The sequence below is a fragment of the Pseudomyrmex gracilis genome, unplaced genomic scaffold (genome assembly GCF_002006095.1).
Source record: "Pseudomyrmex gracilis isolate BER0280 unplaced genomic scaffold, ASM200609v1 scaffold_28, whole genome shotgun sequence".
Lineage (NCBI taxonomy): Eukaryota > Metazoa > Arthropoda > Insecta > Hymenoptera > Formicidae > Pseudomyrmex > Pseudomyrmex gracilis.
In genome coordinates this window covers 160,753-180,167 of record NW_018020612.1, presented here as the reverse complement: position 1 = coordinate 180,167, position 19,415 = coordinate 160,753, and the positions used below count along the sequence as shown (strand labels likewise).

General features: G+C 43.3%; 1 protein-coding gene across 2 annotated transcripts in view; it reads left to right on the top strand.

Annotated features, from left to right (window-relative positions):
- The window catches only part of LOC109852337 (T-lymphocyte activation antigen CD86-like), a 187,783-nt gene that overhangs the window by 23,290 nt on the left and 145,078 nt on the right, over window positions 1-19,415 (top strand). The gene's annotated exons all lie outside the window — the stretch shown is intronic.

Genomic DNA, 19,415 nt, shown 5'->3' with positions numbered 1-19,415 from the left:
TTCGACAGCATTAGCGCTGTGTTTAAAATCACGTCTTTCAGAGCGGAAAGTTCCGCTCGTTACGTCACTCGGCATTATTACACGGCGCGAAACACGACAGATCATCAATGTAACCATTACGTGACATCGATCCGCTCTTGGGAGTACCTCGTTATAATCCCTCTTTGAGTTTCTTAAGCATCTGGGTAGGGCGAATCTTCAGGTGCGGCTAAACAATCTCGTCGAGTGTTCTGATGGGTATCCCCCTCAAGGGCAAGTCGAAACGATCGTTTCTCTCTCGTCGTCATTCCCCAGGCATTCAATCAGCGAAGTCACATCATTACTTCAATTTCCAATACTATTTGGTACTTCGATTCAAGTTTAATCCTGTAAAGGAAGTAATTTTATTTCAATACGCAATTTTATTTCATCACTTCTCATGCTCATCCTCTTCGCTAATATAACATCAGTTTTGCAACAATAGTTTTTTAACGATGTAGTATAACAAAGTTTTTTTTTCAATTTTATGCCAAATATGTTTGCCTTACAAAGAATCTGCTCGTGTGCGTGAAAAAAAAAAAAACTAGAACACACACATCGGAGAGGATTTGTTTGAGCGTATGTCTGTACAAATATAATGCGAGTTCGAAAATTTTTGAAGCACACTTATGCCTCTCCACGTGGATAAAAATATTTGCCTGTATCTTTTTCGTGAAATCACGCGTATCGAACTAGTGGCTGTGTAATATTTTTAATAATGATCATTAAAAGTTTGGAATAACAGATTGGATGTTTTTTTTTTTCGTTGATATTAAGATACATTTTTTTTTATCGTGTATGTTTTTGAAGCGAATAGCCGAAATCAAGACGTGAGTTTCCAAGCGAACCTCTCGACAACACTCCGATAAACATTCTCGATCCTTATCGCGGCATGGAGATTCGATACGTCACAGTCATAAAATTCGTTCGTAAAACCAAGAAGTATCTGCGTCAGCCGAGCTTCGAAAATGCCTTTTGTGTCGCGCGGTATATATCCTAAAGGGAAGCCGTTACTTTTTGCACAGCCACGCCGCTGCGCGATCGCCACCCGTTATTGCAGCAAGTATTCGACCTCTTTCGGAGTTGCATGTCGTGTGTCATAAAACGAGCAGACATGAAAGAAACATTGTTGAAGCATACCGTCATTCGTCTTCGAAATGTGAATCCATCATAAAGTATCGCGCTGTACTTTTCCACGTCCTAAAAAATCGTGTGTGTACGTTATATACGGTGCAGTAATATGCGCGCAACGTATACAGGGGATTATATTACATATATACAGGATGACCCAGAAACTTCGACCTCAATTTTCGTTTGCTGAGAAAAATTCCGCGGGAAAAAAAAACATTTCGGTGTTTCAACTTCCTTTCAATATTCGATATATATGTGAAGTATTTTTCGATAATTTTTTCAAAGCGAAAACATCATGTGCGCAAATAGATAGAGATATATGTTATGTATGTATATATAAAATACGTATGTACATAGAGCTCGCGAAAGAGAGAGAGAGAGAGAGAGAGAGAGAGAGAGAGAGAGAGAGAGAGAAAACTAGATGTGCGCGCGTGTGACAAATGTTCCATTTGTTAAATTAACAGTCGCGATTTTCAGAGAAAACAAGCTGTTTCTATATCCCGTCGTCGCCGGGTTCTGCACACTGTAACGTTATTAACTCCACACAGAGGCGCGTAATCACGAACTACTTTCCGGTGGCTACACACGGCTATTATCAGCGATCCCGGTAGAGCTCCAGGGGAGGACGCGTGAAATCCGCCCAAGCTGATGCACGACGATCGATCCCATGTGCAAGCTTTACTTGTAACGATCGCCCCTGCGGTATTTCCCCTCCCGCGGATCGTCGTTGGGGTAATGACTCATTAACAAAGCTGATCATGACAGATCCGCAATACTGCGTGTTGCCGTCACGAACGGTAAACATATCCCGATCGTCTTATTCGGGTACGAGTGACGTGCGGGTCGCGGGCGAATAGCGCGACGGAATCGCACGAGTTACATCGTCATAATTCGTGAAATAGTTCGCCTTGACTCGAACAAGTAACACAAAGAGGGATAAACGCGCGTTTATCCCGAAGAATAAGGAGGTCGCGCGCGATAACCGTCACATGGGTTAGGACGAAAGTTCGAGAAGAATTTCAGGTGCAATCTGTCGTCGTTGCCTGGCGCTGCAAGGTAATACCGCGCAGCGCAGAACTAAGTATCTTGTAATCCCTCGCTTAAGATCGGAAACTTCCGGGCGCTAAACGCGACTTACCGTTAGCAGCGGCTTTAACGTCATGTGAAAATTATATAAGAGATGCTTCGATGGCGCGTAAGTAAAGCGTCGCGGCAAGAGAAAAGCCTGCGAGAGAGAGAGAGAGAGGGGGGACATGGAAAATTTAATGTAAACGCGAATCAAATATTCAATCTACTGGAAGATCGACGTGCCGCTATACGTACGATGCTGCACACCTGCGCTATGTATATAATCTTGTTGTGGACCTTTAACAACAAGCCAATCTTGAGTCAACCTTGTGAGAGCGAATCTTTTACGGCGTGTTTCTACACGCGTTTCTCATTATTCATTATCGTTAATGAATTATAAATATACATGTATGCAACATCGAGTCGCGAAGATGTTGCGACCTAAATAAAAAATCTGCTCGTTAAAAAATTAGAAGAAAGAATATCAAGGGAATATATCTCAAGGGCTTTGTGAGATGCGACCGGTTATATGTGTTTCGAAAGTGACATTTCTCCGCGGAGCACTCTGTACACATACATTATGACGTAGTGTTGTTGGATACTGAAGTGAACAACGTCTGAGAAAGTCGAGAGGAAGTATCCAGAGACCGCAATGGATTACAGTCAAGTCATTATTCATCCAAGCTTTATACATTATTTCACACTTCGGCAAGCCCTTACCCGCAGGACACTAGCATCTATCTATCTATCTATCTATCTCTCTCTCTCTCTCTCTTTTCTCCCTCCACGTTTACGAGCATTTTGGCGGAAATGGAAAATGTCGGGAATTCGCTGAAGGGCCTCGACACAAAGCTCACGCCGCTGAGAGCAAAAGCAATCTGCGATGCTCGCGCTGCATCGGGAACCAGCGCTTCCGTCTTCGTCGCTGCGACGCAGTTTCGCAGTGAAAGATGCAAGAAGCGAGATGACAGAAGTGAGAGAGAGAGAGAGAGAGAGAAAGAGAGAGAAAAATAGGAAGAAAGCAGGTCTCTCGGGCCCGCAAAAGAGATCGATACGGTCGACTTTAAATCTTATATTTTAGTCGCTGCCGATGGACGGAGATATTTTCTTTTGTCTGCGAAAAATACGTATCGCGAATATCCGATGAGGTGCTAAAAGGATCAATTGTGAGAATTATTCCTACATTTGCAGCATTTGCAACGCCAACACTTTGAATACTACATGATGATGAAAGAAAATGTTTTGTTGCAGTCATCTATATATAGACTACCGCAAAAATAAGCTGTTCTAGAAGAAGCTTGGTTTTTCTTTTAATATTCAATATATTCATGTGCGTGTTCGTAAATTAACTACAAGACAATTGATACAATTAAAATATTAATCTAATGTAAAAATGCTAATCCTTGGTTCGAATTTTCTTGAAAAATGTTTGTTTTATGGAAATCTCAGAAAAATTACGACAGTAAGTATTTTCTTCCCATTATTTATCGCGTATTACAGATCCATCATTTCGGTCACGGATGAAGAGCGCGGCTCGCGTTTTTTTTTGTTTTTTTTACCACACGCGCAGAAGTTCTCGCGATCGCTCATTGATATGTACTTCATTCGACGTTGGAATTGCAGCCGACTTGATGGAAACGACCGCACATACGTGTCGTTGAAACAACAACGACCGCGTAATGCAAAGTAAATATAGCGCGGGCCCGGCGCACGTCGCAAATTCACAATCACGTCATAACGAATCAAATGTTATTCCGAACGTTGCGTCGCGCCCGCCCGCGCTAGTTAAATGGGCTCTATATTCATGTCGCGGTAAACTGCGGCGCGAGCAGCGGGACGGGAAAGGAGCAAATAGCAATAAATTTAAATTGAATTGTTATATTTACACGCGCGTCATAAATAATTGAAGTCGCGGCGGTGGTCGTGTCCGTTGCGCGAAAACCGAAAACGCACGCCGAAAGTTACACATACACACACACGCGCGCGCGCGCGCACGCGCGAGAATGTGAATCGCAATTTGCATTTTCTATTGGTTGACTCGACTTAACGAGTATTCTCCCCCGGCGGCTAACGAGCATTACGCGTTTTATACTATATATATATGACTTAACGACTTCCGCATCGATTGACGCAAGTATTGATAGTGTCCGATTTGATTTCGCTCGGCGCAACAATGTAACGAGAATCATCGCTTTCGCGATATATGCAAAACGAATTTTCGCTGCGAAATTCGTTATTCGCTTCGAAATTCCGTTACTCATGACCGCCACTGCAAATATTAAAAACAATGGGAAAAACAATTTTGAAATTATACACCTATGGTCGCGACATGTAGAACTCGAAATGTGATATTAATCGATAGCGATACACGCGACCAGGCCGCATCCAGCGCGGCGGTTTCGGCCGAAAGTGCGAGCTGAATCCCCGCACGCTTGATCGGACAAATTCAAATTCAGCTCACGTTCTCACGCGCACACGGAACATTCCGTTTAAGCCGTTCGCGATAATGCAGTCGCTTAACAGTTTATTAAGCGCGATCAGATTAAAAATCATCCGCGCGTAAATAAAATAATTAATTTGGGTTGTTTGATGTATATTTTACGACACGAGCGGACGACGCTTCTGGCGCTTCTTACGCAAATTCATTCAAATCGCGGAAATACGACGAGGTCTGACGATTACGTGCTCGTCGCGGCGGAATGACGCTAAACGGCCGCTCTTGCGCGCGCACGACTGTCTTACGCGCATCATACGTCGTTTACAAGACGAATGAAGACGCCTCGTACAAATTATGCAAATCATGTTAACGAGCGCGACAGCCGCGCTTCATCGCTGCCACGCTGATGTTTCAACTTGGGAATAATGCAAGAACATGATCAAACGAGAGATACATGCAACGCGAAATTGCGATAAAAGTGTTTTCTTTTTGCTTTTAAGTATAATCTACGCATAAATTGTAAATAATGTTAAATTTTCCATACATCGCTATGTAAGATACGAGATAAGGAGATTTTACGTTTTTCTTCTGTACAAACTTTGTACATTTATCTCTCGCACGGCTTTAAATAAAGACATTACACGCGCAAGTCGACGAGTGGTCGGCCCGAAGTAGTTGAACTCGACGTGCAGTCAGACGAGTCTCACTGTACGAAGGAAGCTCTTTTCTGCCACTCTTTTCGGCTGCGCGATTACGGCCGCGATTTTCCGCTCGGGCGTTCATTTTCTCGCGTGGCCCAAAAAACCGCGCATGCACACGCGTGCACACGCGGTCGGTTCGCGGCACAAACGTGGAAACGCGGCCGTGGAAATTATGCCGCAGTTACGCTCGCGTAAACGTTTTTAATCTCGTGTCAGCGGCAGTCGCCGCAACGCAAAATTAAGTACACTCGTTAGCGCGGACGATGCCCGCTAATGCGGGAAAGATTCGGGGGCTGCGGACCCCCCTTCCCTTCTCCGCGCTCGGCTTCTTATCTTTTTCAACCGCGACGACTCGCATTAATTCGCGATCTGCCGCGAAAACCCAACCGCGGTGTGTTTCGCGGTCGGGTTAAACGCATAAATTCCCGCAAAATAAAGCCGGCAATAACGCGCGGAGTAGACCGCTGCGAGTCGGGGCGCGAGTCCGAGTCGCTGCACGAAGCAACGGCGGCGCCCGTGATAAATGCCTCTCCGCCAGGAATGAAGGAAGAAACGTTTCGCGGACGTTTCCGCGCGAGCGCAGCCTGGGATTACTTAATGCGGAGATTACGGGCCGTTGAGCGGGAGAACTGTAACTAATCTACATCGCGCACGCAATAAATACGATGTGTACCCCGTGCACCGTGCCACGGGACGTTATCGCGTCGCGTAAAGTTCTCGTTTGTAATACGGTCGTGTGGTACAGGTGCGCGCGTCGATTCTGCTAAATTTATCCTTTCACGGATTTCGTAACTATACTGTTGTCAGTCGCGACGTGTGCGCGAAACTGACAGTTTCACAGTCAATAACAAAATTTAAACGCGCGCGGTCATAATCTTGGAGAATATTAGCGGTAACGTGGCACATCAACACCGAGCAATTCATTTCTTGATTGAAGGTACAAATAAGCGCGACGACGATATTAAACCATCAACGCGACGAAAAGCTCTCTCCATCTCTCTCACTAATTCCCTCCGACAAATATAAATCGTATCGGCCATTATGGTCCACCATCGGTCGGTGGCGCGACCGGATCGTCGCCATGGGCGTGTCAACGGAAGCGTTATTCCTCCTCTTTGCCCCCTTACCCCGAAATGCGATACGAGCGAACGTGCGAGGTTGCGCTCGGTGTTGATTATGATCGTAAATAACAATCGCGCACGCCATCGACGTTTACCCGATGTTACGCGCGCGTTGCACCACGTCTAGGTGGTGCGCGCACCACCGTCAACGGGCGCGACGGTTTAGGCCGACCGAGAGCGATTATCTATCAATCATAAGCACGCACACGTATACATCGATCGGCTTGTGATTCGCGTCGCGCGGCTACAGTTTATTATTCGCGTCGGGCGATCGCGCGCCGTGGATTTGACAGGCCGGATTTCATTAACACGTGAGGGAGAAACACAACGAGCGAGCAAGCGAGCGAGCGAACGAGCTTTCGCACGTGGCGCACCGTCGTCACGATTATATTCACGATATCTCGAACGGTCGTTCGGCAACGGCTGCGCTCGGCTCTAATTTATAATGCGCACGCCGCGAGGCCGATGATCGATAATGTATTTGGATCGCGGCGAGATAGACCATCGTCCATCTCGAACGAGAGAGAACAACGAGCGCAACGCGAATTTCCGCACGCACACGAAATCGGTATATATTTCCCTCCCGTCTCTTCTGATCGAGTTCGATGGTTTACGTCTGATTATGTGCACACACGCCGCGTGTGTGTAACTGTTGTTTTAATGAAATTATTTTAATGCAAATGTAAAAAATGTAAAAATTATGACAGTTATGTACCGATGTATTGATCGAAGTGGTCTGTAGAAGAAGATTTTAATTATTAAGCGAAACAAATGAACAACATTGATTTACGCGGTTTGTGCGAGATAACAAAACCGTTTGCGGATGTGCCTTAAAATCGCGTCAGTTAGATTGAAATGATTAAAATACACACGTACACACACACACACACACGTGCATTTAAACGGAACGTATTAATATCGACAAAGCGTGTAGTGTAACGTTGTCGACGGTCCGGCATGTACTAGCAGCGTCCCATGTTTGTGACAAATGGCATAATAGATTGTGTTTCTACTCGGACGGAATCGCACAGCTATCGCGGATTGATAAAATAATTGCTAATCGAGATGTTCGGCGCGCATCAATGTGTTAAGACCAACCACTCGATTCAAATGCGATTACCGGATCGGCTCAGGCGTACTCGTTGAGTGACACGTTATTAAGCAACAATGGTGTGATGCGCGGACTAATTTATAATTTATGCGCTGATGCGCGATCGCACGATCGGGTTAGATTAACGCGATAGAACTCTCACATCGTGTGCATCAATCAGACGGCGGCGATGCAAATTCGTTGCATGTGCGTTAACGAGAGCTGTATCGCTTTCCTGATATTAGCTGAAATGCACACAATGCTGCTTGATTAGCAATTTTAACCGCGCGCCAAGTCATCGTCATCGGCGCGACATCGGCGCGATATCGGCGCGCTTTGTAGTTAAAAATACGTTGCAATCTAATTACGATGCGTGCATTCTCTCTCCATTCTCTCTCTCTTTCTCTTTCTCTTTCTTCCATTTGCGAACTTAAAATCCATTTTTATTAATCCGTTGTGGTGTAATAAAGAGCTTTTATCATTGAGCACAAAAGACATCTAAGAGTAAAGGCAACTCAGAGAGAAAGCGTTATATGACACACATAAAACAGATGTATTTATTAAACTGAAATCTCATTCTCGCAAAGTGAAATGTACAAGATAATATCGTTTTGATGCGTTTCGAGATTAAAATTAAATTTTCGTGAGCACGTGTGGGGGAAATTCGTGTCGCGCTACGAACTCGCATCGCCACGATATTCCGCAAACCTTCTCTCTTCCTCTTTCTGTACCCTTCTCCCGAGTCAGTATTATCATCTACAAATTCGCCGACTGCAAACACAAAGAAACATCCCGTATGCCTTTAAGATAGTACGAGGGCTGAAAGGACGAATAAGAGAGAGACTCGGAATTATTCTCCTCGATATTGTGCAGGTTATTACGCGGGTGCTTTGGGGCAACCGAATATAAGCGTCTACAGGACGGTATATTGCTCAAGCGCTTTTTCGCAAAACAAAAAACGAAAAAACATTCACCACGATGCTTAGCTAGAAAACCATCGAAAATTACGTGGAACGAGCAGTTCATAAATTTTCTTGTCAAAGAGATCGGAGCGTATTTATGATAGTTTGAACGCGCGGGTGTGCGGAGTAATTTCATCCTGACATGGTAAAACACACACATACACACACACACACACACACTTGTGCGCAAACAGGAAAAAGAATTATAATTAAAATTACGTTACAGAGCTTACTAATATAGAACAAACAGCCGCGTCTAAATAAATCTACATAGAAATACAGGAATTTTGTCTGTTGTATTTACGCGCAAACATTATAGGCAAATTAATTTCGCTTACCGATTATATATATATATGTCGCGTGTGTGGGTGAGTTAGCGAAACGATATCTCTCGCGAATCATCGCGCTTTAAAATTCATGAGCTTCGATACAGCCGAACGATATTGCGAGAGCGCGCGATGTATATTTGCACCATGTTACCAGGATAAACGCGCGATATCTCTGTATTTGCGATACCTGACTTGATAAACTTTACTATCCGAAGCACAATGCGCCTAAGCACATATTTTGAAATCAAATTTCACATGACAATTTTGTTTTGTTAAAACGGCATTTTAACCGATAAACAAAAATTAATTGATAGATAAAAACAAATGCGCGTGTAAAGAAACATATCTCTCGGTAATGGGTAATTAAAGCGCTGATAAACACAAAAAAATGCGAAAAATCTTTTCAGATTCTTTCCTCAATCCCCCTTAACGATATCTCTCTTCAATTATACAACGTGCGAGTCTAGCGTGAGTAATACTCGTCGAGAGTAATCCGCTGCGATTTTGCGAGCTTGTCTGCTTCGATAAGAGTGAAGGCTGACGTCATAACGACTGACATAAACCAGACGGAGGAGCTAGCGCGTTATTTGCTCTTGCAGCACACTGTTGGCGTCGTATATGTATACATATATATGTGTATATATATATGTATATAAATAATATGTATATATACGTACATACATACACACAGAAACAAACAGAAACTCGTGTATCCTTTCGTAAATACATATCATGTGTCGCGTACCGTTACGCGAAAACATTGCAACTGAAGTTTCCCACGTGCGCAAAGTAAATGCCGCGTCCAGACTCGCGCGCCGTGGAAAGTTTTCCCGCAATGATCGATCGAACGTTCAAAGACTGAAGGTTTGCCGTCTCGTCGCTTCTGGAGCAAACGTCCCGACAACGCCTGGATTAAGTCCGCACGAGGTTTTTTTTTTTTTTTTTTTATTTTACGTCGTGCGCTACCGCGTAAATTTCTCCCCCGGCGCAGTTAGCCGTTAAACGCGAACATATCCTGGCGCGAAACTTTTCTCCTTGCGCCGTGGCAAATTGCTAATTTATGTCATCCAGCGTGAGCTGAAGTGAGTGAGATCGAAAAAGACAACGAAAACTGAGACGATGTATAATAAATTTGATTATTCATTATTCGAACATATATCGAAGATATGGATATCTCGTCGCAGTTATTTGGCGAGTCGTGCAAAAAAAAAATTTCAGTCGCGCATTTCAAATTCATAACGTTCGCGATCGAATGTCATATTGGATTCGCAGTTTCACTATTTTTCTTCTATCCCTTTTTCTGGTTTACGTTGAAAATGTTATGCAAAATTGAGCGTGTAAAAATTTAAAGCAATTTCTTTTGTGAAGCAATTTCCGAAAATAAAACCCGATATGAATGAAATTATTGCGAGACTGGGAAAGTATTCGCAACGTCGCAATAGATTTTCCGGTAAAACAAAAAGAAACAAAAAAAAAAAAAGAATAAAATGCGAATTTTAATTTACTGCGCGCAATTATTCGACGGAACTGGCTCGACCACACAGCGTTTCGATTTATCGACAAACCTTTTCCTTGTCTCGGCTGAGTGGACGCGCGTACGTCGTTCGTTCAATGCGCCGCCGTCGGTTCGTTCGCGCGGTCACCGGATTCGCGCACGGAATGTCGAAGGGGAACATAAAACACTTCGTTAGCCTTTCCAGAAGCGAACGATCGTAAGCGCGAACGACTCGAATAAAAAGGCCGCGTAATTGCCATGGTAACGACACTAACTTTGAGACCGCGCTCGGTTCGGCCTCCGAGAATACGAAATTAAAATTGTCGTCCTTAATTTTCAGAGGAATTTTTATATGAGATTTCCGTTAGAATTAAAACGTACTTCATTTACGTGTTGCATGTTTACGATTTGCAGTTGTTTTAAAAAACTTGTTTTCTGACATTTTTTTCTTCAACCGTTACAACAACGCTTTTCTGAGTGTATGAAGAATAATTAAATGTAAAGAGAGATAAACGTGCAAAGCTTATACGCGCATTTCATGAATTCCGAGATGTTTCTCGTTGCTCGCGTTATTATGTATCGGAAAGAAGGATCATAACTCAAGTCGTTTCACTTCATACACTTAAAACCGAGATACGCGAGAGGTATTCTTTTCATTTTAAGTTTGTTCTCTGCACCTTTAAATTTACGATTCCATATCTTCGCAGACTTCGATTCGAAAAAAGCAGGTAATATTTCATCATACACATTCGAGATGAATATACTGAATGCAAAGTGAACGAATAGATTACGGCATTACTGCAGGCAGACACGCAAAAATTTCTCTAATCCGTAATATATATATATACATATATATACATATACGCTTCCGCGTGTCAAATTTACAATACAATTAATTTAACAAGATAATATGAAATATATGTTTAACTTTTAATACGCGCACTTGTGACGCGGACATTATCATACCACAAATAAATTAAAATTTATAAACAAAATTGGATAATGGAATAAATTATACATTCAATTAAATAAGTAATGAAGTTAATCGTACATATACATATATATGTATATAATTGAGTAAAATTAACATAATATATGCATTTTCAATGTCGCAACAATTATGAGTTACATATTTCCGGTTGTATACATAGTACGTAAAGATATGTAATATAAATATATATAAATATATATAGTATATAATTTTTTTTTTTATATTATATATATAACAAAATTAATTATTGGAATAAGTTAGAAATGAGAAAAGTGCATATAAATATTGACGGTAAATTTTCGATGCGATATAACAAAGTAGGGGAGGGATGGCACGTCAAACTATTTGACGAAGTTACGTTATAATTTGCCACAAACTAATTCCAGACGAGATCGACGTGCCAACGCGGAGAAATTTAATTTTCGGTCAGCGTCACATCCGCCGTTTAATTACGCCAAGTTCGAACGCTCGGCTTCTCTAATTTGTCCAAATAGCGGAGCACGCGTGTGGACAGAGGCTAAGTTATATTAGGACGGTCATGGGTCAATTAAGCGTCGAACTTTGTCAAGTTCTCGACATTAAAGTACGCCGCTTGCAAATTACTTTGTGGATGCACTTCACGCGTCTTTGAACTCGATATCGCGCGAGAGAGACGTGAATAAACTACATTAACATGCCACTTTTATATATTAACAAGAAAAAAAAGAAAAAAAATTTTTTCAACGCATAGAAAAAATACGCGGTTGTATTTCTATTACCAATTGTATCGCGAACGTACTTTCTAGTACGATTCCAACTGATTACAGCGCGTTTATAAAGCAAAGACGCAACAGATGCAGTCGCATTTCGTTGGTAACGATTTTACAATCGTGCCCGGTGGAACGCAATTTCGGCTAATGGGGTCGCGCGCTATTTCGGAGACGCTTCTTTTACGTGAAGCACGCGTGCGCGACTTTTTGCACCAGCGGCAAATTGCAGCTTGTAAAAAGGGATTGCATGTGGAAGGTCATATTCGGCCGGCCGACGGATCTAATCGAGCGACGTGGCGAACTCGAAGAGTAATGACGTGCAACGACTGCACTCCGTGCGATTTATCGCGACTTGACTGACGTTAACAGACACTCAGTCGAGAAGACGAGCAAAACTGCGCGCGATGCTTCTTATGCGAGCAAAGACGTTCTAGTTTTGCCACAGAAGAAAATCAACGTGGTTGATCTTCGCCGTACTTTATTCGATTCAACAGATTCGACGTGAATTCAAGCGCCAAAGGCATTCACGTAAGAGTAGCGCACAGATTAAAAAACAAAGAAAATTCACAAAATCCGATCATCAACTCGCGCTCAAAAAGCGATCGTAGAGAAAACTCGGTTTTTATTCGCGTAAATAAAACTTTTTATTCGAGAACGAATGAATGCGAAAGTATATTTCGAATATTCCGAGCGGAAACGGCGCGATAAACTCGTTCGCGCCACAAGGTTCAACGGAGCAGCAATATAACTCGCAGGGATCAGAGGATGCCGGAAATCGGTCGTCGCTGTGCCTAAAGAACTACTTTAAAAGAAAATTGTTGTGCCGCGCGCGCAATATCGCTTCGGTTGTGCCGCGTCAGCGTAAACACAAGTCTTCTCTCGCGGCGAAGCCGCTCGGTCGGATCGACATCCCTTGCGATTCGACGTGACATCGAGTACAAAGAAACGTGCGCGCGTCGCATGAATTGTGGGATTCCGCGCGGGCGAGATAAAACCCGACGCGATATTATAAAACTGTCGTAATACGTGGCCGATCATTCCTACTCTCTTCTCCGTATTACGTCCGACGTCGTCTTTGAAAGATGGCGACCAAACGGAGCGTTCCGAACGCCGTATGGCGATCCCGCGGCGTTTGTCACCGTCTGTCAAGTCTCGCAGAAATTTATGTCCCTTCGAAGATCACCTACGCACCGAGCGTAGTCGTCGTCGTCGTCGTCGGTGTGACGGTACCGACAATCGTCTCTCGCGTGCTCCGAATCCATGCTTTATGCCAATCTTACCCGGGCGCGCCCTCCCGAGCACTTTCAGAGGGTGAGTCCTTCCATTTACTTAGCCACCCCTCTTTCTCTCTCTCTTAACCCGATCGAAATGACTATGGAACAGCCGCGTCTGTTCCGTTCCCCGCATTGATTCGAGAAGGCGTTGTAATCTCGGCGGCGCACGATTCCTGGCTCTCTTTGTTTTCCCATCCGCCGCGAAATCACCGTAATTTCGCGAGAACGTGACGATTTAATCAGCCCTTTGCTGCCGCGTACGCAAATTTGTCTGAGTCGATCTATCGATTGTCATGACAGTGGAATATGTGTGCGTCTCACCAGAGTTTTGCCAAAAACTTACTTACGCGAACAGACATTCCGCGTGTGTTGCAAATGCGTTCCACATACTGGAGTATATGGTATAATCGTCTGATTGCACTTCGAGTGCGCGCGCGTGCGTTACTTGCGTTTTTACTCCGGGAGACAGTCATTGCGCGCACCAGGTGTAGCAACGATATTTCCCAGGTGACATTTAGCTTAAATCTAAATGATCTCAGCTGCGTAAATAGATCTGCATTGCGCTCGACAGAAAAGTTGGCCTCGGTACGGACACGTGACCTCTTGATAGGTCAATAAGTCATCGTCTGCTGCGATGCATCTCATCCATCGTAATCTGCGAGATAAACGACCGCGTGCTCACAAACGACGGACGCGTTCCATTTTCGAAATATTAAAATGTATAAGTAAATAGAATAATAAAAAGATATTTTATTTTATATGCATACATATATATGTATATAATTTATATGCAAGTTATTTTTCGTGGAAGTAATATGTCTGTCTCATATTGCTGATGGAAATTTTCAATTAATGCACACACAAACGTTTAATTTTAATTTTGCAAATTTTTGTATTATAAAATATGCAAGTAGCAACGCGTTGCATATTCTTGAGTAGAAGATGGTTAAAGAAAGCTCTTTTTTTATGATCTATTATCCGCGCGCATAAAATATACAGTAAACGACGAAACGTAATGAGAAACATTTTCTTTGTAGCATGCTCGCGCGTATATAAAATGCGCATACAACGTTTGAAATCTCAGCGTTACGAAATGTTTCGTCATCGACGCGAACTCGCCGAAAAAACGACATATATTAGAAATACCATGTAAAACGGTATCCCGAGTCTTTTATACGATGAATAATAAAGTGTCATTTACTGATACATTTCTAACTTTTCACTTAAGCGCATAGACAAGAATTATCTCTTTCTTTCTCTCTCTCTCTCTCTCTCTCTCGCTATCGATGGTTTCGGGCGTTGGCAAAGGGATTGTCCACGTAAAACTTCCCTAAGACTATTCTAAGGATGTCACGAGAGAAAGGAGACGGGCAAGGAGGAAGGGTTCGATTTGGGGATCAAGCACGAAAGGGGGAGGAACAAAAGTAAACTTATTTCTCGGTAATGCGAAAACTTTGAAAGGTGGAAAAATGTTCTCCAATGCTTTTTGTTCTAATCGATTGCCAGTTTGCTCGATGCCCGCATTTATCAGGGGCGGACGTTGCGCGAGCGAGCGGGCGCCGATAAAAGCCTGCCCCCGAGATGTAAAGAAACGTCTCGCGCTGTGCTGTTCGCGATAGAATTCTCGATTGGCTCTTATATATATATATATATATATATGTATTCCGTTTTGCCTGGCTCCCGTCGCCGCTATCTTCGTGCAAAATTGCCGACGAGAGCGACGAAAATTGTCCGAGCAGCTATCTCGACGCTGAGATCCAAAATCTGAGTACCACTGTGCTGACGCGTGAAACAAGAATTAAAAAAAAAATAGCGATTGCAAATTTACATCAATCACGCGTGAAAAACAAAAACTTATTACTTATACGCAAATCGGCACGTAATAATCGTGAATTTCTGTAATAATTAAGCGAAAAGTCCTTTCACGAGAACGCACACGCGACATAAAAGTGTATTTCTAACGACTACGCGTGTCAGATGCCAATAAAATATTTAAACGTTAATTAATTAAATTATTTGCCACGCACAAAAGATTAAGGTCCGGCAAATTTCACATGTCCAATAATTACGTAGAAATTATACAGAAAATTATTCTGGATTCTATTAATTGTTTGCTACACGCGACATGTGAGAAGAACAAATTGAACGTCCGAGTTTTCAATATTGCCCGTTTCATTCGCGTTGCTATCATAATTTTTGCTTGACGTGACGTGAATAAAGAATTATATATAAATTACAAAATATGTATGTACATATTTATTTATTTATTTATTTTCGCGCCGCACGTTCGATTTTTACCGACATTTGCAAATACGAGAGAGAGATAGGCGGCAATTTAATGTATTGAGCTTCGATCTTCTCATACACACACACACACACACACATACACGCGAAACCGGTCACAGATTGATTGATTCCGCGGCGTGGCACGTCTATGATTTACTGAGACGTGTAAGAATCAGAATTTTATGACACGCGAGATCAAACACGGAGCTGACGTGTTATATCTGTCGCTTGTATGTAAAATCTAACACGACAGTTCGCAACGTTCGGGCGAAAACGTTCGGAAGAGATTTCGCGAGAGATCTTTTCTAAAAGAATATTTTTGTACATTGCGACGAAGACGTAACTGAAAGTGCAAATCGTCGTAATATACATATCGTGCAAATTAATTTCACACGTTCTCGTTTTTTTCCATCAATATCGTGACTCACGGCGACTTAGAATATTTATAACGTTCTCGTGTTGAGTGTGACTTTATTCAAATGAACGATTCTATTAGCGCCGTGCCGTGCTCCCAAGTTGAATCTCATCGCTCAAAAAAATGGCAGCCAAAATTGTCGCGACAAACAAGACCCTTTGGGAAAACCTTTTGTCCGGCGTTCATTTTTTACAATCTTAAATGACGCGTAACACACGCGACTCTCGCATCTCTCAGATCTGAGTCTGTATGCGCACTTTTTCTTCTCAATCACGTTTCAACAAAGAGATATAAAACCGACATATACAAAACAAAGCAACGCCGTTTAAGTCGATAATAAGAGTGCAATTCGGACGTACACAGAGAGATTTCTGTAATTTATAAAGACACGTGACTAAAGTAAAGTCACGTATTGTTTTTCCTCTCCTTCCCGGTAACGTGACTTTATTTAAGTCACGTTTTTAAAGACACGTTCGACTTTGTTGTTGCGCCTGAACTTTTCGCAAGGCACTACTGTATCTCTTGATTGTCTTCTCGCGCGCGTATATCTTTGATATCGGGTACTTATTGTAATGCGAAATAACGCTTTAACGATGCCCGTTTTCACATTTATCGAAAGAATGAAAGCTTTTATCGTTTCATTCGACGGTTGAAATGCTCTCATTCCGACTGTTATCCATTGCACAAATAACATTCGCTTACGCAAACAAGTTCCGTAATGAAAGAGCGACGAGCGCGCGCGGTTATGCGCGACGACGAGAGGGTTGTTTGCGCGCGGGAGTGTAACGGCCTATTATAAACTCATCATCTGCGTTATTTTATAAGTAATTTGAGCGTCGTTGGCGGCAATTCCGGTGACAGCATTTCGGCGTCTCCGCGACGACCTTATGAATACACGAGACATTCATCAGCGCGGAGGAGACGCGGAGGGGAAGAAGGCGAATTGCAGAACTCAAAGAATGAGGCTGGGGGGGTCTCCATGTGGGCAAAGAGGTCTCGAGAACTTTCTTCTTTGTAGGATAAAGCCCAAAGAGACGGAAGGGCACAACGCGACGAAACAAGGGCACTCGAGCCTTTCCGCGCAACGCACATTCACGCAACATTCTCGACGACGAGAGTGAGATGAGAGGGAGAAAAGAGTAAAAGAAGAAAAGGACGCGCCACGTTAATCGGCTAACTAGCGCGTGTACAATATCCGACGAGTAGAACACAGCGCCGAAAGAGAAATTTATATTAAACGAGAAAATTAGTTCAAAATCTGAAAAAGTACAAGATCAAATAATTACCGGGGGGAGAGAGAGAAAGAACCTATGTTTCTCGGACTGAGGAACGTTCTTTTAGCAATCGCATGACGGGCCGCAATTACAACTTTACATTACGTTACGTATGAAAGTTAGTTTACGCCACGACGATGGGAAGGGAGGAAGGAGCGCATGACATATCGTTATATAAACGAAACAAGCGGCGTACGTCGGCACGATCGGAATAACGCGGGCGCGAGTGACGCTAAGTGAGGAGGAAAGTGTGAGAAATGACGGGTTAAAAATAAGTAGATAGCCAGCACGGCAAAACGACACGCTCGCCGTATTGTTGGCCGCAAAAATAAATGTTCCACGTGAAAGTACGTGTAAAGCGGAGGTGAAGAAATCCTACGGAGAGTCCTTGGTGTAGTTACCTCTATCGCTCTCCTGTTCCTTGCCCGGCGCGAGGAGAGTAATAAAGTGCCAGTGTCCAAGCTACCGGAAATTAATCGTCGCTGAGAAAACTGCAGTGCACTCGACGGTTTTCCTTTCCTAGAAATACAACCCTCGACCTCTTACTTTCTTCGTTCGGGAGAGAGAACGGGCTATTGGAACTATAGCGAAAACACGCGTAATTTCGCAAAGCCGAGTGTCCAATAAAGAGGGCATACCCCCGGGCGCCGTCACAAAGCCGGGGGAGCATGCAAATGCGACATGAAATGCGCCTTGTAATTGCACAGTTCTGCCCCGGCGCAATTAATTTACGTTTTTGCGATTATTACACGTCATGGGGCGTCAAAGACGTTCTCGGAGTAGACGAACGTTGGCGATATTAATAATTGCATTTTTGTAACGAATTAAAACATGGTAGTGTACAGCGCGCGCACGATTTCTTTGAAAAATGGGATCGAGTTCTCAAAGCGCCTTGTATGACGCGAAAGCATGGATTTTGCAAACGAGATGTACATAAAATGATTCACTTATTCGTACGATTTACGCAATTTGAAGAAGCGGATTTGGAAACTACTTAATTATTAAGCTGTTTATCACAATTGCATCGATTCGCGGTGTCATTTGCAGCTTGGCTATAATTTATCACCTCCCACCTTGTACGCGCGCGCGTACGTGTGTTTATGTGTGTGTATAGATAGGTGCAAGATATATACTCACGGAGACACGTGAGGCTGAAATTCATGACGTTCGTCGCACTGTCCCACTGTCCTAGAAACATTTCCACGCCGGGAGTAATTGAATAGGAAATGAAGTGGTAATGCCCGCGACGATATGCAACTCTCGTTTCAGATTAATATCCTCAGATATCGGCGTGTTTTAATATCGTTATTGTCTTCCGCAAGTGGCCCATATTAAACGCAACGCGCACGTGTAAGAGCACTTTGTTTTGTCCCGTGGCGTGCTATCGCGTCCCCACGTCACGTACCAACCGAGACACCGTACGCAACAATTGCAAATTCACACTCTCGTTACGGGGCGTACGCGAAAATTACACTGCGGGGAAGGAATTGGAGAAGAAGAGTGAAGTACGCGCGTCGAGCACTTGTTATAATTGACATGACACCTTTACGACACCTGTAACTCGCTGTCAGACAGGATTTGCCGACTTATGCGGGTCTTGCGCGCTAAGTGTCGCGCTGTCGTTGTTAAATAACTGTGCAACTGTGTACGGTGACACTCGAGCGCGCACGTTCTACAACAGTGTAATGAAAGGGCGGAAAAGTAAACACGGCAGTTGCGCGAAGACATTTTGTTGACGTTGAGCGCGAAAGAGGAAGAGGCACAGTTTTGGTAACAAGATGACACGTCGAAAATGCGTGTGCTTGTCGTGAAGAGACGATTCCGTTCGCAAACGAAAGATTTCCACTGTTTGTCTAGACAATATTGTAATTGCACCACGTGAGAACTCTTCGGTATTTATATAGGAAATTTTATTTCTCTCTTTTTTTTTCTCTTTCTCTCACTTTTTCTCTCTCTTATTGTCCGCGAAAAGCGTCGATTGTTGTTTGGCGACGAAGCATATCAAACACCGACGACGATGCAGCCGTCGTAATAACAGTCACACAGTAAAATTCGCACGAATAACCGCGACTGT